Here is a 26,620-nt window from a genome sequence, read left to right on the forward strand (position 1 = left end):
TGGATTACCTGTATTTTCCATCTGTCCTGCAGGCTCTAGACTTCTACTTAGTAAATGTCCCAATAAAGGCTGTGTGTTATCCTTAAGCACTGGTAGCATTCCCTCTACCTGCTAATTGCTTTATTTGTCCTTACTGCTTCCGTCCCCTCATCAACAAAGGCTTTAGCATAAAGGGCAGTGAGGTAGAACATGACAAGGAGAGTGGGAGCCAGAAGAGTGAATACTTCTGTAATTACACAGTAGCCTGGAGTAGCTCTTCTCAAATCAATTATGTAGCCTGGATTGCCCAAAACTCTGAGGACAGAGCCCTTATTTTAATTTGCCTATGGAGCTATGTGCTCCAATAATGGGCAGGGTTCTTGCCTTGTTACCAGTTCCCTTTTATCAGAATCCACATAATTCCTTTCTTAGTTGTTATTTTTATCTAATTAGTGTATTAATAATGTATTGCACTTAACACAGCTATGAATCAATCATTGCAAATTGCTTCGCAAACATTAACAAATGAAATTTCATGTTATCTTGTTGAAAAGGTAGTGTCATGTCCATCTTACAATGGGGCAAACTGAGGCAGAGGATGGTAACAGAAAACAATTAGAAAAAGCTGATGTAAAACTACCCATAAAATCCTGATAAAGTCCTGTTACCAGATAAATTATCAGAAATGCCAAAATCTTAACCCAGCAATCAAAACACCCAGCCCAAACCATACACTTGCTGTGCGGTCCTCAGCATTGTCATTTTGGGGGAGTTTATAACTGGGATAAACTTAGTATAAAAGCAAAATATAGCCAGCATCAAGAGGATTTCAGAAATTCTGGTGACTTTTTTGTTGTTGTTGTTGCTGAAGAATTTACAAAATAGCATACTGAATATAACATGGACCTTACAGGATTAAGGAGAATTAGCATCTTTATTGTTAATAGATTTCACAATTCCATAAATGTCTCCAATCTTCCAAAACTTCTAGCCCTTGTTGCTACACAAGTCAGTGTCAGAACTTCCTTGGCATCAGTGACTGGGATTTGGCCCACATGGTGGTCGCTGCCCTCATGTGTTCTTCCTTTCTTCCTTCCCTGTGGGACACTGACCAGAAGCTGTGTCCAAATGCCTGGGAAAGTTCAGAATCAGGCAAAAATTTGCTTTTGATTCCTATTCTTTTCGTAAGTAAAATACCAGTATGTAATGAGCAACCAGAATACTGGTTGTTTTACTTAAGCAATGATATAGAGGAGTGGAAAAAATAATTTGAAGCTGCATTTAAAAGGCATTACAGCTGCTGCCTGAAAGGACAAGTGTATAGGAGGCAGAAGGGTGGCTCGTGGAACTGCAGGTAACCAGTTGTTTTGTTCAGCTGTGTATGCAACAACAGAGGTGAAGGTCTGACATGAAATCTTATCCAAAATTTTGGTAAAAAAAAATATTATTCACTGAAAAGCCATTTTAAGTTTCCCAGATGTTTCTAATTAACTGCAAGTAAATTTAGAATACAAACATTTTCAGACTCTTAATTTAAAAAAAAAAAAAAAAAAGACTCAATAATGATTCATGAAAAGTTTGTGATCATTATGTGTATTTCTTACTGAAAAAAAAAAAAAGTTTATCTGAAAAAAAAAAAAATGTGTCTAGGCCTAACTGTAACCTTATCTGCATAACCTGTAATAGAATAAGTATAGCTATAGAAAGACTTTTGTTCTTTTTGGCATAGCTGATCAATTAGATGTGTAGGATGGAGTTACAAAAGCTCTTACAGTTTGCAGGAATTGCTTTCTGTTTACCCCTGCCTTTCTGAACAGCACAGTGCTGGAAATGATGTTACAGTGAGCAAGTGATATTTTGAAAACTGAGTTGTTCTTTATGTTATATTACTACATATTTATGTCATAATACTAAAGACCTCAATTGCCACTGGTTTCCCACACGATTTTGATGCCACAGAAATGCACATGAAGGGTTGGACATTGCTTCAATCCCCCTTGATGGGGAAAAATGAAGGTGACAGTGTTATATCTGTTTTATATAAGGAGATCTGAGACACAGAGGGGCAGGATTATTTTTATTCCTTTATTATTATTAATAATAATTTAAATCCTTGCCAAATTCTCATGAAGCTTTACGTATAACATTCTATTTTTCATGCTTTCACCATCACTGTATCATCTTTCCACCAGCAGCCCTCATTGGCCGTATGTGACTTGCCCAAAGTCTCTCCAGAGGTCACTGGGAGAGCTGGGAACTGAGTCTTTATCTGTAATGACAGTCAATGCACATCTCTAGATGGGGAGCAGACATATACCTTCATCCAAAATCCATGTCAGGTTCAAAAACACCTTTTAAAAGACAGCTGACCTACTGCAGGATTACAGTTTCAGGTGAAGCGAGCCAGAGCCAGAGCAGGTCCTTATTGAATAACCTGCTGTGTGCGAGGTGAAAGCAGCACCATTTCAAGGCTGCATACCCTTACAAAGTCCAACGAGCCCATGGAGAGGGACTAATCGGCTGGGAATGAACCGGTACATCTTGCAAGACTTTCTTCTAGGCAAGTTGGGTGCGAGTAAAATATTCTAACGAGGGAAAAGCGAGAAGTTCAGTGCTTAATTTGTACATGGAAGTCCCCTAGTTGGAGCGCAGGCCTGTCAGTGGACTGTCACCTCTTGTACATGGGCTCTGTCAGCAGGTCCCAAAACATGCCTGCGGCGCAAACAGCGGTTCAGAGAGCTGGCAGATCACACAAGGCAGGCAGCATCTTGTCTCTTTCTATAACTATTAAATTTCACTAGGAAAATTGTGAAATGCATTATCACCCCCACATTAATTTGTCGTATTAGCCATTGCTGGAATGCCCAGACGGTCAAGAGAGCAAGTGATAATTGTCATTTGGGAGGAGACAGCATTACTCAGATAGATAGAAATCATCCCTTTAGGATTTATAGGAAAACAATTGGTGCAGTATGGTGTCCAGCTACCTCTCCTGCTACTGGTAATGCATTTGTGAAGGTACTGACACATTAAAGTTTGCGCTAGGCTCCCCCTTATCTTCGAATGGCCACCAAATAGCATTCTCACAGTATTAACTTTCTGTCACTTACAGCTCAAGACGTGACCTAGAGTAAAAGGCCGTATATCTCCCCATCAGTTCCTTTAACTACTCCCTCTCAAGATGCATGTTAATTGTCTGCCTTAATCTTGCAGTCCACAACTGAGAAAAATGATGGACTTCAGTAATATTCTTTCCAATGAAAATGAAACATTTGCATGGATAAAGTAAAAGTTAACGAAGCTAACTTAGACTTTCCAGAAACTTCAGATATTGGAGAGCACACAGCTTTACCACACAGTTTGCAGGCAGGCACTGCATTTTTTTTTCTCTCACATAGCTTTTAGCATTTAAACTAGTCACTACATTTGCTAAATTAGCAAAGAAAAGATTTTGAAGATTTGGCTCTTTTTTTGTACCTGTATGCTGCACATGCAAATATAACACCCCCTCCTTTCCCTAAAAAAACAACCAACCAAATAAATAAACTCACACCAAAAGCCAAAGTTGATTTCTAAAATTATTGCAAATGACTGTGGTTGCCTGCAGCCCGTACCAACAGCCAGGGGCCAGCGTGGGGATGCACAGGGCTCAGGCAGCAGCTGGCAGCCCGGCCTAGGTCTCCATACTGGGGCCAGGGCTGGACAGGGTGAGCTCCCCTTCCTGCCCCCTAAAACTAGAAAGAAAGCAGAGGTCGCCTTGGCTTCGTGCTGCTGGATGAAGGGAGTTGCAAACTGCTGCTAGAGAAACCTCCCAAAGTGGCATGCTGGACTTGATGTTTACGCCAAAGGTCACTTTTTAACAGGGAGTAATAAATATTGCTAAACTATTAATGTAGAATAACACATAAATACATTTTTGTGGGGTCATGGGGATGCACCTTTGGCTTTTGAATTAACACGGCTTTTGCCAGTGCAGACACCAGGCCACCTCCCGTGTTTCCTATGGCCAGCAGTGGGCAGGAGCCATAGGCAGGGAGCAGCGGCCGCAGCCCACCAGCTTTTCCTCATCCCCCTGTTAGCTCTGGGGGGAAACCCAACAGGGAGAAAGGAGCTGCTTGCGTGCTTGCAGCCCAAACACACTGGGAAAAAAACATTTTTATTACTGGGAAGGCAGAGAATGCCAAAAGCGCTAAGCCTCCCTTTGCCCAAATCTATTACCTTTGAGGGCTTTTTTTTTTTTTTTTTTTAAGCGGGGGGGAAAGGAAAGGGGGGGGGGCAAAAATGCTGACCTTAATTAATGGAAGGCCCACTAGACCCGAAGGAAAAGGTTTGGCTCTCAAGGCCCGGGCCTCCCCCTGAGCCTCTCCTGGGTGTAATGAGAGAGCTCAGCTTCATTACTGGCAGCTGAGGGGAAGGGTCACTGGGGCTGGATTTGCAGGGCCCTCATTGAGGGATCACTCCATGCTGAGAGGAGCTGGCCATGCTCTTGGACACCTGGTCATTAACATTGCTAATTAGCGGCCATTAATCAGGGCCCTGGGTTTTTTGTTGTGTGTCACCGGCTCAGAGGAACCAAGTGAATAAGAAGATTGTTTCATTACCTCCACAAGAGGTGGAATGAAAGCAGTTCCCATCAGCTCAAGATGAGCTGAATTAAGGGAAAGGTTAGACAACAATTTAAGATGAGCTGCCGAGGGGGAGCTGGGGGACCTGAGCTGTCCTCTGAGAGGAAAATCAGTCACCTATAATTAATGAAATCTTCCACAACCTAACTTTAATCACCGTGTGAGCTTCTCACCAAAAAACTTATCTTTTGCATCTGAAGGATGCTAATTTATCTGCTTACGAAGTTCCAATCTTAGCAAGTTTTATTCTGATGGGATTTTAATAACATATATATATATATGTAAAGGCAGGTGGGTGTATGTATAAGTGTGTACTCATACAGTGTGAGTTTGGCTGTGTGTTTGTTCTATATATTTACCTGAGTTAGCAAGGGTGCATTTTACACAACTAGCCACGGGAAAGGGGGAAAATAAATCTATTTTTAAAAGCATCTATTTATAAAGATTTTTTTCAGAGTTGTATATAACAGTATATCTATATATTTGTACTTTCTATGCTATGGGTTTGAAAGAAGAGAAGAAATCCAGTGTTTTTCAGAGGCAGAATAATTAAACGCAAGTTCTGTTTTGGTGGGTTAAAAGTGACATGGGAAAAATGATAGTTATTGGTGTGCATAGGAAAAAGTAAAGAATTTAATTAGCAACCAGATTGTTAAAATGCAGCATTCTCCTCCCGTACTCTATTGTCTAACTTTTGTGGAACAGGTGCCTAATTTTCCTAATGGGATACATTTTAATTGACAAAGTAGTTTGATTGCTTTACACCAGTTTTCAGTTTCTTGCTTACTTTTAATATAATAAACTCTTTATTTCTACAAACTCAGATGCCCTCAAGAAAGTAATTAGAAGCAGGTTTTATCTGCCTGTCTTTTTTTATAAACCACTTTTTGATTTCTAAAACCAACTAACCAAAAGCTTGATTTGTTCTGCTGATGTGTGAGAGCCAGTAACTTTTAGTCATATGCACTGAGCATTTCAATCAAGTTGTTTGCATATCCATTCATGTCAGCAAGACTCTCAAAATGGATTACAAACATTTAATTGTAAGAGGAATAAAATAATTAAGGAAGGACAAGTGGAAGTTAAAAATATGCCTAAGGTTTCACAACAGTTATTGGATCATTCTCATCATGAGGCATAAATTCCTCCTTGTAGTTTCAAAGGACTTTATTCATCTCAGGCACATTGCTTTTTGTAACAACAGAAAGTAAAACCTTGTTTCTTATGTATGTGATTCTCTTTGTAGAGTTGGGAGGTTGGTTAAAAATGTCCATAAAACTAATCTTTGGAGCGTTTTAGCTGGTCTGGAATTCTATAATATGATTTCTGGGACTTCATGGGAAAGTTGAAGGCTCAAGGGGAAATTACACAATGAACAGCTGAGAAAAAGTTGCATTCTGGCACAGAATCATGCAAATGGGGCACATTCTTCAGTTTTCTCATGACGGATTGTCTCTGAAACTACTGAGCCAAGTTGCTGAAATGCTAATGAAGGAGAAGCATCAATGAGCAGTGTCATCCTGGGGGCTTCTGAAGGGGACAGAGTAGGAGACGGACGGAGGGGGCGAGGGGGAGGGAAGGAAGGAAGGAAGAGAGAAAGAATGAAAAGAAACCGGGCAGGAGGAGTTTCAAATATTGGGGCTAGCCCACTCTTAAAATTAAATGGAGGGGAAAAAAGAGCTGTGATGAACTCTGATGAACAAGTTCCTCCTGGCTTATAAAAATGAATAGAAGCACTTACAAGGCAATGAGTATGATTTGTGGGGGGAAGCAAGCATGGGTAGTGCTGGAGTTGGGGGCTACCCTTCTCTTTAATGCTAGGTGAGATTGGTGTAACGAGATCAGGATACCCTTGCAAAAATATGGAGGAATAGTAATAATAGGTCCTTAACTTGGCTCTGAAAATTGTTACTATTTACAACTTTCTAAAAAAGCATTTTCCTTATGACAGACTTTGAGTGCTTCTGTTTGTTAAGAAAAACAATTACTTTTCCTGCAGTAGATAGCTGAGCCTTATAACCAGATATCCCAAGGCTCAGCTATGAGTGCTCCTTGAAAATATTAGGCTTAAATGTATTACATCTTTTTATTAAAATACCCTGCCAGCTCTGTTTAATGGACTTTCAGAATTGTTCCACACTCACTTGTGCCCCAGCATTACTGGCCAAAGATCTCGGCAGGCTGGTACTATATTAATTTGAACATCTGGCTGGAGGTCGCTTCCATTCAGTGTTCCTGTAGGCGTTTTTGGGTGCTAAGCACTTTAAAATACAGCCCTCAGCACTCCAGATGCAACATGTGTTATTCAAGCTTGCAGAAGGGCTGTGAAAAGCCAGCAGCTGCTGAGGAACAAAATCCAGTCATCTGCTCTTTGTCCTCATTGCTGGTGAGAGCAGAAAATCAGTAGGTGCCGTGTGTGTGTAGACAGGGGAGGAAACCGAACTCTCCAAGTTTGGACCAGTGTGAGGTAGGGCTGTGCAGTGGACATGTCATGTGGCAATTGAAAGACCTTGGTCTTGGTCTCATCTATAACCTCCAACAAGTCCCTTCACCTGTTTTGTCCCAATTTTTGCCTCAATGGCTCTATTTAAATTCCTTGAAATGAAGATGACTCTCTCTTCCTATGGATTTTCATGCTGTCTGCCAGGATATCCCAGTTTTACTTGGAGCTTTCTGATGCAATTCTGGTACAAGCAGTGGTAAAAAAGCAGTATAGCACTATTACACAAAATCTGAAATATTTCAGAACAGTTTGGGAGTGGCTGTGCTGTGTTGGGCACATGGCACTTGGTGTGTTACTGTTGTACACAATTGTGCTTTGGTGGATTGCTTTAACGTTGATTTCAAACCTCAGCAATACTTACAGTCTTAATTTCATTAGCAGATTTAAAATGTGGTACCTGTATTTGCATGCACAAATCACTGGGTGGTGTTTGCCTGCCCAAATACTGTTATTTTTTAGTTTATGTTATGTTTTGTAGCATCTAAGAGCACTAGACAAAGCAGGATTTGTGCAAGCATTGAATAGCACAGGTCTCCCTGGTGCTACAACTATTGTGGGAGACACAAGTGAGATGTGGGCAGATGTGGGAGCTCTCTGGCCCGCAGTCCCATGGGCAGCAGGTTTGGGGTGGTGTCACTACACCAGTGACCTACTCCCACTCTTTTTTCTTTTTTTTTTCTTTTTTTTTGGGGGCAGTGATGGTGGAGGGGATGGAGAAGAGGAAGAGAAAGGAAGGAGGGAGAGCGTTTGTAGGCATGTAGTAATCTCCCAAGTAAAAGTCATAGCCCCGTGTGTTTTGATTTGAAATCATCATGACTAGACCACAACGAAGTGGAAAGAAGGGCCCAGCTGTGGAGGAGGCACTTAAAGCACAACCAGCACTTGAGAAAACCTCTTCGGGTATCTGGCTCTGACCCCTCAGGGTGGGGATTAAGGGAGGGGAGAAGGGACCACCTCCTCCCTCGTATAATCCACATAAGCGCACAACACGTGTTGCTGCTAACCTCCAGATAAAGGGCCAACAGCAACACAGAGATGTACACATAATACATAGTCTTATTCCCAAATGTCATCATAACAACTGCATTTGGTGTTACTGCAAATGCTGCCCATGGCTGCCAGGAGTCCTGCTGCAGAATCCAGCCTCTCCATATGAAGCCCTGTTCTTTTATGAAGTGGTGTCCCAAAATAGGCCAGATCTTGTTCCCATGCTCAAGGACTTCTACACCCTTCCTGACACAGCAGGCATCTCCCAGTGGTCAGCACATCCCACCCTGCCCTCAGCCAGAGCACGCAGTGCCTCTCGCAGACCCTTGGCAGCAAGCAGGGACTGTGCCAAACTAGACATTTGCTGTTCCTTCATTGCTGGGCTTTCTAAAATATTTTCTCTACCCCTGCAGGTGATGTGGGATTTCTCACCTTCTGAAAATCCTGTTCATGCCTGCTGCTTCATACCACTGGTTTCCCAAGTTGGTGCTGTAAGTTCCTCATTTGCCATGGAAGGATTGCTATCTCAACTCACCTGCGTTGTTTAAAATCTGGTAAGTGCTGAGATGAAAAAATGAGTTCTTTTATATTGGAAAGTATGTATCCATTGGGAGTGGGAAGAGAGAAATGCTGTTTGTGTTTTATTGCTTTGATTTAAATAAAAAAGTTTCCTCTATAGGAGCTGGAGGTTCTTGGGTACTTAAGGTTTTACAGTGTTCTCCCCAAGCAGCACTGTAACAGTAAATGGATGAGTTATAGCAAAGTAACTAGAATGCAGGATAGGTGATTACAGCACGAAGGGACCTGGATAAAAAATGAAAAATATGCAAATAAGCAAACACAAATGAACAAGAGGAACCTGAACGCCCAACTAAGGCCACAGTCCAGGTCCAACAAGAAAGCACAAATGTTGGCACCCAAAGTTTTAATTGTCTCTGTTCAAAAAAGTTAAATAACAGTAGTTATCTCTCAGACTGAATTTTTCCAATGTCTGAGATCTCTGAAATCAGGATTTTTGCTTGAAGGTTTATCTCAAACGCTATGTTGTACACGGTGGTGTGATTACAGTGAACAAGAATTAGGAGATCCTAAAACACGCTGACAGTCCCTAGCATGCCTCATTGTGCTCCAGTGCTCTAGCTCGTATAGTACAGTCGGGAGGACCACCCACAGTTCGTAACAGCCATAGTGGAAAATTGTATGGGCTGCTCTAGCTAGGCGTAATTGGATGGGCAAAAATTTGAGTTTTCCAGCTTTTGGAGCTATTTACTTGACCTGTTTTAATTTTAGTTGAGATGGAATAATATGTTTCGCAAGGAAATATTCAGGCGTTGCCTCTTTTTAGCCTAATAAATTTCATCTTCAGGAGAGTCTCTAAGATGTTCACATTTGTAATGGCAAGGAATACAAACTCTTAAACATAATAGGTTAAATTCATGGTAGTTGTACAACTAACAATGCTTACACTGAACCAATTGAACTGCTTGAAAGTTTTATAGGAACAAATGTGGTGGGGGTTTTTCACCATACCATTTGATCTGCTCTCTCCCCCTCTGCTGGCCTGCGATTTACTTCTTCTGACATATCCTTAACACAGGTCCTGGTGTGCCACTGTCACCTTGAATTATGTTTATTTTGAAAGTTTGTGGACATCCCTGTTGTGGCCTCCCAGGGAAAAGCACTTTTGGACTGACTGCTGAGAATCGGCATTGGAGCGTGTTTACTTTGCTCCAAGTCCAACTGCTCTGTGGGCTGAAACTTGAGAGGAGGCTACCAAGTCTGTTTTAAAAACAAATGGGACTTAAGCCATGCGACTTCCTAGGCAACATACTAGAGCCTACAGAACTCAGAGCTGTTCTGTTCATTCAGGCAAGTATCCATTTATGGGACAACGTTATAATGAGGGTTTGTGCCAGCACAGTTTGTTTTGGATGGATTATTGTCCACTGAGTTCTGACAGCACCCCAACACTGCACTTGGCCTGCAAATTTCAGCTGAAAGTTTTTGCCTTACCAGTTTTGGAGTGATTGAAAAAGCCATAAAAAGGTGTGAAACTCAGTGTCCTGACATATTGGCTCTGGCCTGTGAGAAGCAGGTGTCCCCAAACTGCATCAATGCTTTGTCTCTTCCTCATTGCCAGAACGAGCCTTTGGCATCACAGATAGCATGGCACAGATTAAATCAGCCTTAAACTGTTCTCATTTACACCTCAGTCATAATTCACTTATACAGTCCAGACATAGGGTACTTCCTGACCTTTCCAGTTCTTTGTCAATCTGGAGTGAGGTTCTTTTTCTATCAGTGTTGTTACAGGAAGGTTATTGAATCTTCCAAACCACCTTTTTGCAAAGATCAGTGTAGCGATGTTTTGTTTGTTTTTCAGCATAAATAAAAGACCTCAGTAACTTATTTTGCAGAAATCACTCTGTTGTTGTAAAACAGAAAAATAATCAATTTACAAGGCAAATTGAAAACATTTCTAGAAATGGGATCAGAACCTGAATCTCCCTTCCACTCCCCTCTGCTTAGAGGCACACTGGTCTGTTTGGATCTGAGATGTGTTGCCAGCACACTCTAGAAGAAACTCATGTGGTCTTCCACACTGATGGCAATTTCTCTGAGTCAGCAGGAAATTTGCCTTGACTTCATGGCAACTGGATCAGGCTTTCTGCTACTAAATAAAGGATCCCATTTTCTAGATTTTCTGTAGTGACTTTCAGCACTGCAGCATCAATTCGAGTTATTAAAAATAATAATGCCATCACACTGACTTTTATTCCTTTATATTCTGGCTTGAAAATCAAACTGAGAAAGAAGCATAAACTCATTAAGCTTTAATCTAAAACAAAAGTTTGGAGCCAAATGTTCATGTTCAGTCTTTTCATTCTGTAAACAGTGTCCCATTAGACAGAGATAACACATAAGGGGTACAGATGACAAACACCATGTTCATAGGATCTGTATTCACTCTGAACAGAAGGAATAGAAGTGTGTATTTACCAGTAATTAACATTTTAACTAGTGTTTGGTGAAATTCATAATGTGATTTAAAAATTGAGAATTCCTGGATTACAGGGAAGAGCAATTACTTAAATAAAAGCTACTGAAAAGGTGTCCAGAGGTAAATAATAATAATAATAATAGTAATAGTAATAATAATAATAATAAAAGACCCCCCTCCCCAGTGGGAAATGATTACACAGTAATCCATGCCACTTAGTCAAATATCAGAAAAGGGTACCATAGACCCATAATTAGCAATGTAACAAGCAGAGCCTTGAGAAAACAAGCTGGTCCTCAAGACACTAATCTTCATTGCTAGCACCCATCCAACAGGCTTCATCTCAAGGAGCGAATGAGGCAGGCAAGAAAATAAAAGGACCTATAGAGCCAGCAGGGAAGTTGCCCATGTGCTACTTTGAGTAGACTTCAAGGGGGTAAAAGGAGAAGAGGTAGGAGGGGGCAAAGCAGTTGTGTTGTCTGTCCTTCACCCCCACTTCACCCTTCTCTCTCCCCCCGCCCAAAAAAAAAATAAAAATTTAAAAGAAAGGGAAAGAATCCGACTTGCTTCTGCAGAAGCTGCCTAGCGACACACAACTAATTAATATGGCTGGTCCTCTGTTTGCAGATCTTGTTATCAGTAAAAATAATAATAAAATGAGCCCTAGCAGTCTGGATATCTGCAATTACAGTGTGAATTGCATGAGAGGATTATATGAAGTGCTCTTGGCGTGGAGGGTGGGGGACCAAGGCGCTTCAACTTGAGAGCAGTAAGCAGCTGCTTTGGGGCTTTGCACCTGCTGCTCACCAGGCTGTTTTCACCTCTAGACGAAAACAGGCTTCTCTCTCTTCCTCTGTCTCATTTCTTTTCACACAGTGCACAAACGTAAAAACAGAGAAGGATTTTTATTTATTAAAAAGAAAAAAAAAAAAAAGAAAAGAAAAGAAAGCAAGAAAATCAAATTGTCTTCTTAAAGAAGTTTCACTGCAGCAAGATGAGAGGCATCTTACGACAGCGAAGGGGAATCTGAAGATGGAGTTTGGGTCCAAAGAGACAGGCAAGCCAGCTCCATTTTAATGCAGAGGCAGCAGACAGAGTGCGATCTGAGATTGGCAAAGTTTCAATGTAAATCCAGGGGGGCAAGGGGGATGGGGCTGGGATGAGAAGAAAGGACTCTTTTACTGTTTCATGCTTCTAAGTCCTGCCGATCAGCATAAGCTCAGCTCGACATTCTGGGAATAGCAATGAGGCACACACAACAATCAAAACACCCTAAATCTGTTTGATGATTCAGACACTTCGTGCATCTGCACCGACAAAATGGGACTTCAATTAAATAACTTGCAGATTTCCACAGAGGGGGGAAAAAGTCGGGGGAACATGAGGATTTTTAATTAGTAACTCCGAATACAAGCCGTTTTTTTAATTAGGTGTTTGCACTACCACTTTATTCTTAAAGGGAGATTTCTAAGCGCGTGGGATTGTTGTGAAAGAAGATCCTGGACAGTTTGTTCCTAACATTTTGTTGCAACCTGCATTTGCTCCTAAACAGCTTTTCTTCAGCAAATGAAACTCAGCTACTAATCTAACCAAGTTGTTCAAATTAAGGCCAAGATTTTTTTGAAAGCTTTAAGAGCATACACACATCCAGAAATATAAATACACACATATGTGTAGTGTCCAGGATATGTTCTAAGGCCCTGCAACAGTTTTCTTGTGCTTCTGATGGTTCAGATTACTCTTTGTGGCTAGTCTAGTTATATAGAAAAAAATGTACTGGGGACCATTATATATATAACTGTACCATTTAAAGAGAGATGCTAGAAGTTTGTTACAAAGCTGAATGAAATTCCCATTTGACTTTACTGCTCTGCAGTCACCACTTCTAGTAAGAGCAAACCACTAATGATTGCAAGCTTCAGAGTCTGAAAAACGATGGGTGAAATCCCGGACCCTTTGAAGTCATTGAGTGCTTTTCATTGACTACTGGGGTCAGGATTCATGCTCAAAATCTCCCGAGTGTGTTCTGGCATGGCGCAGTGATGTACACATCTCTGGCACACACACATGCACTGTGAATTTGCAAAATATCTCCCTGAAAAGACATGCTTTCTGTGGCAGGCCATGATTTTGAAGCATCAGAGAAGAGATCAAGCCATTTGGTAGTCTAGCCACCTTGTGACACTAGATTGAGAATACTTCTCTGTTATTTTTTAAAATATGCCCAAAGCAGAAGCAGTGGCAATACCATTTTTATATCCTTATCCACTGGGCCGTGGACAATTTTTGCTATGACAAAACATTTACAATGGTATGGAAGAGATTAAAAGTTGGATTTCTTTCCTCTCCCTTCTTTTTCCTAGCAGGGGTACAGCAAGTAGATCGTATAAAGAGGGACCATGATCATTTATCCAAATGCAAACAAATCTAAGCATGAGGATTTACCACAGACTGACTTTCTTTTTTTAAAAATTTATTTCATGTGTTAATACAAAGACTGTTTAGCAAAAGTAGAATGCCAGGATTTGCATATGAATAGGTACCTAAAGATCAACGAGATCAACTCATTAGGGCCTGAACATCTAAACATACGAAAGTCAAAGAGGCCAGAGCTCAAGAGGCTGGCTGCTGAGATTCCCAGTGACTAATCCAAGCAACGCTGTTAGTTTTAAACTTAATACTATTTTTTCTGCCTTAACAAAAAAATTCTTTCACCTGAAATCAAAGCTCAGTCCAAGAAAAAGTAGTCTAGTGATTGTTTCTGGGATTCAATTTTTTCCTTTGCCACTGCCTTTCTCCATGGCATTGGGCAAGCCACTTAGGAGGGGACTCATCTCACCTAGCAGTGGCTGTCTGGAAGGGAGGACTCTTCACTACCTCATTGTCCAGGTTCCCTTTGCAGTCAGCATGAACAGGCACTTTCCAAAGAACTGTTCATTCTTGCTGTGGTATTCCCTCCCAAGACTGTCTAAATCTCTGACTGCAGGTGTTTATCTTGTCCTCTTGCCTATGCCAAGAATCTCCCTGAGTACCTCAGACCACTGTGACTATGGAATCTGATGTGCCTCAGTTCATCATCTGTAAAATGGGATTAAGTGATTAATGCTACCTCTGTGTCTCATGTGAGTTAGGAAGTAGAGTGTATTATAAACCATAAGATGTTCAGATATTAAAATAGTGGGAGTCATATGGATGCCATAAAAAGATAAGGTCCTGATCCAGTATCTGTGGCAACCAAGGGAATCTCTCCTCTGGCCTTTTGTGGGTATTAGATCAATCAATCCCCAGTGACATTATCCATTCACTGCAGAGTAAGTGAAGGTATGGCCAGAATTTTTCCACCGGCAGAGAAGGGAGAGGGTATGGGAAAGCCCTGACCTTACTCTATGCTTGAATAGTAGGAAGAGGGAAAGCACAAACAGGCTTTCAAAGCTGCCTACAGGATTTGGACACATCAGCTTATTAATGTTAGCGGAAATTGGGCATCCACATCTCTGGAAATTTCAGCCTCTGCATTTACAACACAAAAAGAGCCTGACCACAGAGGAGATATTTCCCTAATCTTGGCACCATTGCAGATTTTTGTTTGAGCTTCCTTGGATTAGACCTTTAGTGAATGGCACTGCTCCGATGTTACAGGAAGGACACATTTACTCCTCGTTCACCCCAAGGTGTAGCAGCCCAGTGTCAGGACAGCATATTCTCAGGGCTGGATCCTGAGCCTGTCATTAAATCTGTCTTTTGACCTTGGGTAAGTCACTTAACCTCAGTTTCCTCTGACTGTAAAATTCAGATAAAATATTCCCTGCCTCATGGCCGTGTTGGGAAGATTAACAGTTAGACATTGTTCTGAGAGCCTTGAATAAGAGCTCTGAGTGCATGCAGAGTACTGTTTCTATTGGATACTGCTTTCTCTTTCTACATACAGAAGGGCTGACTTTTAAACTGGCAAGAAGCCCAGGCCCGTGACTAGTGGTGTGCCCCATTTGAATGCACAATAACTACAGTTGCATGCACAAATTGGGTATCCGTGCATGGAAACTGGACACACAGTTGTTTACAGAACAGAAGAGTTTCTCTCTTGCGCTTGCTTGGAAAACTCAAGGACTCCATTTACGAAGTAGAAAAAGCAATGCCACCACCCGTGCAATATCAAACAGTTTCCAGGCAGCATTTTAAATGGGTTAATAAGATATAATGCCATCCCCTTCAGAGACTGCAGTGTGGGCACTTTATGTTGACCCGAGTTAAAATATCACACTGATTCTACAACTCTTGCAAGCTGTCTTGGTTTAAATGTGCCAAATGAGATCCTTCTAGGGAAGTTGAGAAGGGAAAAGATTGGCAGGTATTTTGTTTGATGTGTGTAAATCAGGCCTGAAATGGCATAAGTGCAGTTTACCCTGAGATAAACTGGACTTGGCTGAGGATCTGGCACTGTTTATACACGAGGCCATAAATAAACTCCAAGCAGGACAGCAAACACGTTGTGCAAAGCCTCAGGAGGGCTGCTTTGCCAGGTGTTGGGCTCTGCTGCCCTCACTAAAGAGCCCTGGGAGGGTTGGACAGGGAGAGTACTCTGGTTTTGGCTCCATGGGGTGGGGATGTGCTGCGGAGTTGTTGGGATCCCAGCAGCTCTGGTGGGAAGAAGGGAGACTGCGTATGTCCTCTGTGTGCAGTCTGATCTCCAGTCGTTTTCCAGGCTCATAACTCCAGGAGGAAAGAAAATCTCATGAATAATGTGGGGGTGAGAGGAGATGCAAGAGGGAGTGAGGGCAGCGTGCTGCTGGCTGGGACAGTTTTTTCACTCACGCAGAACTCCTTGCTGTGTGATAGCTAAATCTTTAACCTGGAGCATCTCCTATCTCTGCAGTCTCTGCTTGCTGCCTGGCTGCCTCTGGAGGTACCTAGCAGAGATGTCGGCAAGCTTTTTCAAGTACTTTCCTATACCCTTCAGCTTTGGGGCCAGCCTTGCCCTGGGAGCCCCCAGGAGCTTTCCCATGCCCCAGCCTTAGTCCTCCCGCTAGCAGCAGGACCCTGTGTTCCTCTCACACCTCAGCACACCGAAAGGAGATGATATTCTGAGATGGCATCAGGCCTCGTTGCCTTATTCATGGGGCAGAAACTGTTGTGATTCCAGGCCGCATGGGTCTCTTCAGGGTGGGTGAGCGGCATCAGCTTAGGATGTCCCCATCGCTAGGGCTTATCTGCTTTAAGCAGTAATACACTAATTTACTACTGTGGTAGGAATGATTGAAATATTTAGACATAATGGAGGAAGTTTAATAGGGTCTACTGAGAAACCCAGGTGTTTAGATCAGCTTAAAAATAATAACCTTCTCCCCTGCTGAGCACTTTCTTTTCACAATAAGCTCAGCTTTTATTCTTAACCATAAAGACTACCTCAGACAGGAAATTATTCACGTGATTGGTCTTTACAAGTAGCGGAGGGTTTAAACTCAGGGCTGGAGAGGTCATTAGTGGACAGCCATGTGATTAACCTTTGCTTGCCCGTTTCTTTTCACACTTTGTTAACAGCTCCCATTATTGCCCTTCTGTGTCTCAAGGAAGTAGTTTATTGACAGTATTAAAAATACATAGCTACAAATTCCAAAGAGCCCATCCTTGTGTAAAACATCCAGTCATTTCTAGCCAGATGATATATGTAGGACAGAGCCCTGCAATTTCTGTTGAAAGGGAATCCAGAAATAAATTTGCCCATTAACACTGGATTTGGGTTAACATCTGTTGTTTTACCCATCACAGGACCTGTTCCCTGGCCTGTCTCAGAAAGTTTTATAATGCGTAAAAGCTAAGGTTTAGTTAAACAGTACTGCTACAGGTTGTCTTAATGTATCACAGCCTAATGGGAGTCATATTGGATGCTCAGTATCTTTTTGAGTAGAGATGGTCATCTAAGGGACTTTGAAATCTTGGTCAAAATGATGCAGTCTGCGTTTCAATGCAGTTTTGACTTCTAAATAATCCATGCTATGTATTGGTCTTCAAAGTGGAAATGTTTCACTTTTGCTCTGAATTGCACTCTCTGCCCTAGAGCTTGCAGTGCACTGGGCGAGGGACAGCCGGGGAGCAGCGCGCGTTCCTCCAGCCTCGTACCGGTGTGCGGCACGGTCTGCTCCTCGTAATCCACACACAGTCTCCTGCATAGTACGGTCCCGTCCACAGCCAAAGAAACCAAGCCACCGAAAAAACAGCAAGGCAGAAAGGAAAAGGGGAAAAATAACACCAAGTGGCAGGATTTTACACTTGTCTAGTCTTTGTGGGTGCCTTGCATAAAATTGATAGTGGAGATGGCATCAAAAAAATGCCGCAGCACAGGCTGGGGGCAGGGGAGAGGGGGTGCCTCTTTTACTTATTTATTTTGCATTGTGTTGCAGGGTAAGTTCAAGAGGGAGGTGAAAGGGGGGAGGTGTTCAATGGGGGCCCTTCCAAAGCAAAAGGGTCTTTTGGACAGAAAGGAGAGTGTCAAGGCATTTTGACAGAAAGTGGCTGAATGTGTCTTTTCTAGTTAACTTCTGTGAACTGTTGGGCATTTCTGCACACAAAGGGGCACTTTCTTGGCAGCTGAGGAGGGAGGGCAGAAGTCAGAGAGGGCAAAAGAGGAAGGCAAAGGGGAACATCAGTTTATGAATGCAAAACTTACAGTAGATTATTTTTTTTTAGAGTTGAACATGTACACTGAAGAAAGCCCCCAGGCAGCCATAACTTCCTCAGCTGGCACTTACTTGGCAGAAAACCCAAGCCTCAGTGAATTTACCAGTGCTTCAGGAAGCATCCACCCACGACATTACTCAGCCTGAACTCAACCCAGCAGGGTGCTGAGCTCCTTCAATTCCTCTTAAACTCACTCTGTCCTGAGGTGCTCAGCACTCTGCTGGGATGAGGCCATACCTCAGGGTGGCTACAATCCCATTATGGACCTGCAGGTAGGAGAAGGCGAAAATGAGAAGCATAGAGACAAAAATTTAGAGAAGACATGTATGTGAGACATCCTAGAAGTAGCAGCAGTTCTGGTGGCTAAAACGTTTGTTAGACAACATTGGGCTAGATTATTTAATGCATGCTCGGATATCTTTATACTACACTGTAGGTCAGACATATCATAAGAATTCAGCATGCCCTTCTCCATCAGTTACAATATTTAAGTTTTTTTATTTTTAAACAAAATGGGGAAATTAAAGTACTTAACAGAAGTGAAAATAAAAGATACCTTCAAAGATAATGGATGTTCCCATAAAGATAGATAAGAAAGTTGCCTTTTTTTTTTCTTTAGTTTTACATATCTGACTATTTCTTACTGTAAAACCTGGACCAGACTAGACATTCCTTTACGATCGCTATAGATCAGAAGTGAGGCAAGATTTGGGATTTACTGTGAAAGCATTGAATGAGAAAATATTCTAGAGGAAAAGTAAAATCAATCAGAAAGGTTTGAGCCAGTCCCTAGAAAAAGCTGAGATAGAGCAATGAGGGCATAAAAAAAGCTCTGCAAAAGCAGCAAGGACAGGAACACTTAAAATGGGGACCTCAGCAGCAGCTTCTAATTGCAGAGTACGTGTATATATATTTATATATTAATTTACAGGGGGAATGTAGGGTCCCAAGGCAAAGACTGCTTGCAGTTTGGTTGGATTCACAGACCCTTCTGGCAATGGCCATTTTTGTATAAACTGGTTGAGAGGTAGTTTTGTGAGAAGTCATGACTGCATTTTGTGTTTTGACTTTCCCCGTGAAAGGAAGGACTTCTGTTTAACCAAACTTAATTAATTTACCTTGTTCTTTAAGAGCAAAAGGGAATGGAAGTACAAAAGCCAGATAAAACCTCATTAGAATGTTTTTACTTTTGGACTCTGTATCAGGTCGTTGTATCTGTTCAGCAGCATAAAAGCATTTTATCGATGACACAACAGAGCTGCTAGTGACATTTCAGCACTGAAGAGTCTCTAACAAATTTCAGTAATTTACCTGTACCTGGTTACAACCCCCTAATTAAAGCTGTGTTGAAGCCTATACGTGTTCCCAGCTTTCTGGAGTTTATCACTTTACTTTAAAAATTAGCTGCTGGCTAAAAATTGTCATACAAAGACCTAACATAGGAACATGTTCTAAATAATAATAATAAAATAACACTTTGACAGCTTTATAAGTTATTACGGTGTTTAAAAAAAAAATCTGTCAGTTCAGTTTTTCTTAGGACCCCCCTGGAAACAGCGCTGTCTGTTAAACAGCAGTCCCTGACATTTGGGGATTGTTTATAAGTGTTGGGAGTGAAGCCAGGTACATCAGCTGAGGCATGTTTCCAAAAGAAGTTATTGCAGGTGTGTTTTATTAACTCACCTCCCCATGCATTTCTTCTGTATTTTAGGTCACACACTTCAAGGGCTGGGTCTCCCTGGTCTACTCATGTTGTTTTATTCTGACTGCAGTACAAAGGCAGGGTCACATTTGGACTAGGTCTTGTTGTGCTGTTTTGTTTTGCTTTTTAGCAGCATTAAAAAAAAAAAAAAAAAAAGAAAGAAAAAAAAGAGAGAGAGAGAGAGACTTGGCTGAACTCAGGGTTCTTGAGAGCTCTCAGCTGGAGTTGTTTTGCTCTGTGTTGCTCCTCCTTCTTCCCCAGCGGACACATCAAGGTAGGAACACAGACCATGCTTCCTCACCCCAGTGCTGTGCTAAAGCTGCCCATTAGAGGTGTCCCAGGTTTGATCTATGTCAGAGCAGGATAGGGTGGGCACACAGCTTCTGGTTTTCTGATCTTCCCAATCTATTTTTTGTGCTGGGTGCAAGTCACCCTTTTGGCCCTCAGTCAACAGCAGCAGCAAAGTGAGAATCCACTGCCTGCATTGTGTCTGAGCGTAGCTTTTACACATGGCTGAATTCAGACGTTTTGGTTGGTGTTTTTGTGGCATTGTCTTCTGTGATAGCTCCCAGCTATGCTCTTTGCTTGGACAAGCTCAGAGAGCTCCCAGGGCAATTTGAGGAAGCCCTGGGCGTGCTGTCAATGTACTTGCTACCAGGTGAGACAAAGAAGAGTGTTTTAGTCACATAATTTCTGACCATGTGCACTTCAAAAACTCTTTTCCCCTGTTGCTTCATGTTCTCTCCCTAGAGCTGTCACTTGCCTGCTTTGGAGACGTCCACGTGCTGTTAGCCACAAGGGCAGGTTGCTGCCATCCTGAGGCCGCAGGCTTGTCTGGGCTCCAATGCCATGCTCTGTGCAGCAGGTCACAGGGAAGAAGTCACCTCTTACTGTGAACCCTGAGGCTCCTCCATGTCTCTGGCAGGCTTGGTGTTCCCTTAGGTGTTTTTTTCCTGTACATTCACAGTTGGAAATAAGTAAAGCCTTCGCTTACTTACAGTGCTCTTTTTTTTTTTTTTTTTTGAGTGTGTTTTAATATAGCTCTATAGCCAGGACATGTCTAAGCACGTGGAAAGGCCATTTGTCTTCTTTGTGTTAGCTTGGTTGGCAAATGTGACATCAAGTATCTCAGTCTGAGCAGGATTTGCAAGTGTACTATGGTTTTGGGGAAGGGAAAGGCTTTTCAAACTGCTCTTGGGTCTGACCTCAGAGTTCCAAATACACGGAGACGCCATTTCAACCCTTGGCAGTAGGCTTGCAGCCATCCAAATCTGATTGGAGCAACCACAATACCTGGTGTTCTTCTGACACAGCCTTCTGACTTAGCTTTGCCATTACAAGCTTGGTTTAGTTGTTTTTTATTGTTCTGGTTGCTCTTAGATTTGATATACCAGTTACTATCTAAAAAGGTGACTCAGGCCAGGGTGGTTCAGGTTGGGATCTGAGACTTGCCACAAACTGGTGTGATAAAGTGAGTTCCTTCAACCACCTGTCTCAATTATTGTAAAATAACAAAAGTGAACTGAGGGTATTTCTTTTTTCTCTCCCTATTTAAATGGAGGCTTGTAGAAGAATGCACCTCACTGCTTTCATGGCGTGGTTTGTTTGTTTGTTTTGGATGTATAGCTCTAGTTTTTGCTGTAGTGTCAACATTAAGTAATGAGAAACAAATGAGACAACACTTCTTCCCACCCTGTACAGGGCACGTGGTATTACAATGCTGAGTCTTTGTGTGAGAACAGACAAATAAGCACTTAGACTTCTGTGAGATGAAGGACAAGGCTAATTTTCATGGCAGTGTTTTACTTTGAAACCCCAAGTGGATTGGCTTGCGCTAACTCAACAGCAAAGGGGGAAAAAGGTTCTAGCAAACGTTTAAAATCACTGTGCTTACATAGTTTTAGTCCTCTTTTTTCCTATCCATTTTTATCCCATAGTGTCACCGCCTGATGTTCACATGAGATCTTTGTGTGTTTCTACCCAATGCTGAATTTAATTCACATTTTCAATACCTTAGGGACAAAAAAAAAAAAACAAAAAAAACAAACAAACAAAAAAAAACTATGACAATTGGAATGCTAAAATGCTAAAGCAGGCTGGGTAGGACCTCCATGGTTCATCCTCACTAGCCTTTGCTTTGGGTTTAATGGGGTATCTCATCTCTGAGTGCTGTCTATACCAAGTGGCAGCAGCAGATGCTTGGCGGCCTTTTCCACAGTGCTTTCTCAGGGTGTTTGGTACTCAGGCTGTAAGGACAAAAGCTGATTCAGACCAGCTTGATGCTCAGGTATACTGGGAACTAAACCACGAGCAGATACCATCAGAACACATTTCACTTGTGACCTTTCACAGCCAATGAATTGAAGGGATTTTCCTTTGCTGTGGATCAAATTTAAAACTACTTCCCAGGAGTGAAAGGTCATCACATGGAGTCACGATATCCAGTTAAATACAGCTAAATAGAACTCGTTAGCATCACAATGAATGGAGTTACATATTACCTGGTCTAGAGGATGACTGAGTGGAGCAGAAGAGGGGGGAGAGCAAAGGAATAGATTCCCCATCACCCTTAATGAAGCACTATAATAGCAAACGAAAAGCACAGAGCAGAATTTGACTAACTCTGCCCTTTAAATCTGTTTCTTTTGGTCAGCAATATGACTGGTCAGAAAAACATGGGAATTGTTGCAGAAATGATGTGTTCTCCTCTCTCTGTGTTTGCATTCGTGGTAGTTACAGATCGATCAAAGTGGGAATATACTATTTACCACCTCCCAGTGGGGCTTTGATCTCCAGATACCGTCTGCACCGAGGAAAAAGGAAATCCAGCGATCACTTGTGTGAAATCAGATTCCCCCAGTGGGGCAAATTGCACCCCTAGGCACTATCTGATTGGCAGGAGGACCTCATATATTAGTGGATCCATGGCATCTTTTGTCCTTTGAGACCCTCTCCCTTCTGGGGAGTGCTTTTCGCTCTCCAGACCTTTTCTGGCGGCTGTTGTTTCAGTCTTTCTGGTTGACTTGAGGAAGGTTATTTTCTTCAGACTGAGCGTTGAAAATGCATGGCTGCAGATTGGGAGAATGTGAAACGAATAAATGAGTGCAGTGGAGTTTGGGAAGTGCTTTGGGTTCTTTGGTGAAGAAGCTGTTCTGCAAATGGGGAGGATCTACACACAAGACAGCATCACCGTGCTGTGAAGTGAATAGCTCATAGTCAATGATTTACCTTGGTGATCTGGCTTTTCTTCTTTTTTTTTTCCCTCCTTCATTTTCTTCCTGTTTGACATGGTTGGGTCTTTGTATTCTGTTTCTCTATTTTCTGGGGGAGGGAAGGGTGGATGAGATCAAAGAGAAGGACCAGTTCCTTTGTTTGTTTTAAATGAAGCACTATTTGAATTCTCTCAACCCTTTTTGCAAGTTGTTTCTTTTGCTATATATATACACACACACTACATTGACTTTTCTATGGTTATTCAATAGTTAGTGTTCAGAATGGCCAAGCAAGTTACTGTCATTAGTAGTGAAATGAAAGTGGTTATCTAGGGAGGTTCTTTGCTGCTTAATCCAGGAGGCCACATTAGGATTTCAGCTCAGTCTCCCATTACAAGTTGGACTCTGGGACTGCCACACTCAACAAACCCACCTCTTCTAGGTGCGTACCCTTGAGGGTAGGCCTCTGTTCTTGATGTACACATTTCAAGCCATAGACAGGCTGCCATTGTGCTCCCACAGGTTGTGTCAGATTTGTTCTCTGGCTGGTTGAGCAGGACCCAAGCTGGGGAAAATGTTAAAAGAAAAAGGGATTTTGAGTATGTCGTGGTTGCAGTGCCCTGCTAATAAAGGCTGGCCCAGTCTTCCCCTCTTCCCCCCGCAAGCTCTTGCTTTAAGCCATGCTCTCCTGTTCCTTCTTCTCAACACCAGATCCATCAATCTGCTGCATTTTGGGAACTGGCACAGACACTTCCCTGAACAAAACCAATATATATATATTTATTTATTTATTTCCAAGGCAGTTGAGTGTGTCAGTAACAGCCTTGCTCCCTGACAAAACTACTGGACAGGTCATGGGCATGACATAGCATTGCTGCCATCATCTTTTTAGGCATGATGGCTGCATTTGAGCACTGGTCCAAAAGCACACAGTTCCCAAGCTATAAAGCTGAGAAAAGCTGGGGACTTCCCCCCACCTTCAAGGGAAACTTTTTAATTTCTTGCCCCAAGGTATATGCCAATCGTCCCTGCAAGCTGCATGTTCTGACAGCCAAAAGCAAGCACGTAGGACAAATGGGAAGAAGCAGTATGGGAAAGGGGTCATTAATGAAAACTTATATTTATACGTGCTGAATGAGGGATTAGCTATGGTGCATCTGAATTAGTTTCTTAATGTACCCAAATAAACCCAAAGATTTGTCATTAGCAATCCCAACCTAAGCATTCATAGTTATTCACTGAAGAGTTCTTAGTGGAGGATGGTCCTGAGAGGGGCTGGAATACTTACTTTTTAAGAAGAAAAGTTGTGTTTTAATGACTTCCAATAAAACTGCCATCTGTATACTGGAAATACTTCAAAATTTCCACCCCTGCCTGAGGCAAGCTCCACTGGAGTTAGGTAGTACTGATTTACACCAGCTGAGGTCCCTGTTTTTTTTCCCTTAATTTTCTGTTTTTATTGGTGTTCTTTTTTTTTTTTTTCCCCCTTGGTTATAAAACTTTTACTAGCTAGAGGAGATCACATTCCATTCGGGAGCTCACTTTATGTTCTTCAGAGGAAATCATCACCTTGGTGCAGACAAGTTTCAGCATTTCTGTGCTGAGAAAAGGGAGGGGGGGGAGGCAGGGGAAGGGAGCAGATTTATACTTTCTAAATGAAGCACTTCATGTGGATGGGGAAATGCCTCCAGCAGAATCAAGGCTTCTGTAAGGAACATCTGGAAATAGAGACATACATATTGCTTTCCTTTATCCATCCAGAGCTGTAGGGAAATTCAGGCCCAGAAGAGTACTGCCTGCTCTGTCTTGGAGCTCTCCCCATCATCTATATGCTTTCCCACAGGTTTAATCTGCCCAACGTGGGCATTTCCCAGGCTAAGGCTACCTGAACACGTAACACGATACAGCGATCTGTCATCTTCAATAGGATAATCAGCCACCTCTCTCTACCCCCATTTTTAAATGAGGAAATGAGCTTCCTCCATCCCCACCTCCCCCTTTTTAATGCAATACATCTTTTTGGATTTATAGAAATGCTGTGTACTTCTGAGCACCGCTGATGAGTGATTCTATCGGTTGGGTTTATCTTAGAATTATTCTGCACTTTTGTGGTTTCTAAGGCAACCACACTTTTTGAATGAACTGCAGAATAAATGAAGGTATCCCAAATATGTGACAGCTGAACCTACATGACATGCCTTTGCAATACTAAGTACATGCATGTAGCAGTTTTAAAACATCTAAGGCTAAAAAGTATCCTGAGCTCTTACAGAACCTGATTTACATCAGCCACGAGTCTGATTCTTTCTGACTTGAAGACAGTGCTTGGTATGGCAGGGTGGGTGAAGGCTGTGAAAGACAAAGTAGAAACTCAAGGATAACAGCCTAGTCCTTACCGATTTCAGCAGGTGCAGGCAGTTTCCAGGTGAAGAGAAGTAAAAGGAAAAATACTGAGAATTTTATCATTAGCTTTGCCCTGTGATTAAAGGGAGAAGGGTGTTTATTTCTGTGGTTTTTAAAATATTTAAACTCATCAGCAGTCAAGGTACTGGAATTATGAACTTTTCAATCTTTTCCTCTGTTCTCTAGGGGTTTTCTCTCTGCAGAAACAAGACTTTCTGTGTAGGTTGAAGGTAGATTTTTTTTTTTTTTTCCAGTGGAGGTTAGTTCTGAACTGCAGAAATCACGGGTCTTTTGTATTTAGTTGAGGAGAATATCACTACTGACAATACTGGAAGTGTCATGGGAGCAAGAGGACTTCCCCTCCAACTGGCCATATCTGAAGACGAAATAGCAGCCTCTGATCTCAGAAGAGGAGGGATGGATCGTGCTGCTGATGTGCAGCTCAGGCCACCTCACTCACACCCAGGCTTTTCTCTTGCTGAGTCAACTGAATGCCTGGGAGGCTGGATGGTCTCAGGGACTTCTGGAACTACTGCTGTGAAAGCCCTATCCACAGCACGTTTCAGCCAGATGTAGCCAGAGGAACTGACTGCTCCTTTGAGGGAGAGAGAGTGAGCAGTTGGGAGTGAGCAGCAGCTCCCTGGGTGACTGACAGGAAAGAGACTTAGTGAAATGTGCCTTTCAGTTTTCTGCAGCTTTTTTCCCCCATCCTCTCATCAGCTTTGGTCTGTGTGTGTGTGTGGGGGGTGACATTTCAATATTAACACTTACCTAACCCATGTGTATCTTCTTTCAGACCAAATAATTAAAGGAGACTTTTCGTAATGCTAGATATACAGTACAACAATGCAGCATAATATGTCCCCCCAACTATTGTGCACACCTCTTTGGAAGGAAAGCTTCCAATGCAGGCTTTCATCTATTTTGTTTTTATGTAGTTCAGCCCTGGCACCTCTACACACCTGCCCCTCCCCCAGAAAAAAATATTTATTTAATAGATTTTGCATTGCTCTTGCGTTTCCATTTTTAGCAGATGCAGATGTGCTCGCTCTGATGGAACCTTTCATTTTGCTTAATGGGGAGAAGGATTTTTTGCACACACCAACTGAGCTGCAATTAAGATTATTACAAGAAATGGATACAAGGAAGGTTCTTGTAAGGCTAGGTCCAAGATTCCCTGGCAACAGACGTAAGTCAAAAAAAAATTGAGGACATTTCCTTCATAATACTCTCTTTCCCTAATACATAATCTTTTGTTGGGCCTTTTTTCCCCACTCCCTCCAAACCCCCAGTGCTCTCCCTAAGAGCGCAGGTAGATGTAATTGTAGGTACCCCTCAGAGCTTTCCGTTAGTGCCCTAAAAGCAGAACGGGACTGTTGAAAGATGTGCTTGAAACTTGCAATCACCAGTTCTCCTCTGAGTGGTCAAGCACTATTCTGCACTGATTTTTGTTTAGCCAAAATCAAGAGCAGAACCCAGCAAAACTCAGGGCTATAAGCTGTCTTCCTTCTGCCTTCACCACTGAGAGTTAAA

General features: G+C 42.2%; 1 long non-coding RNA gene across 10 annotated transcripts in view; it reads left to right on the forward strand.

Annotated features, from left to right (window-relative positions):
* Positions 1 to 26,620, forward strand: part of LOC106018689 (uncharacterized) — a 326,876-nt gene that overhangs the window by 268,779 nt on the left and 31,477 nt on the right. For all 10 annotated transcript variants that reach the window (XR_011811400.1, XR_011811402.1, XR_011811394.1 and 7 more), the window contains one exon: positions 8,508 to 8,648. This is a non-coding gene — a long non-coding RNA (uncharacterized lncRNA). The remainder of the gene's footprint in view (positions 1 to 8,507; positions 8,649 to 26,620) is intronic.

This window comes from Anas platyrhynchos, chromosome 9 (genome assembly GCF_047663525.1).
Source record: "Anas platyrhynchos isolate ZD024472 breed Pekin duck chromosome 9, IASCAAS_PekinDuck_T2T, whole genome shotgun sequence".
Classification (NCBI taxonomy): Eukaryota; Metazoa; Chordata; class Aves; order Anseriformes; family Anatidae; genus Anas; species Anas platyrhynchos.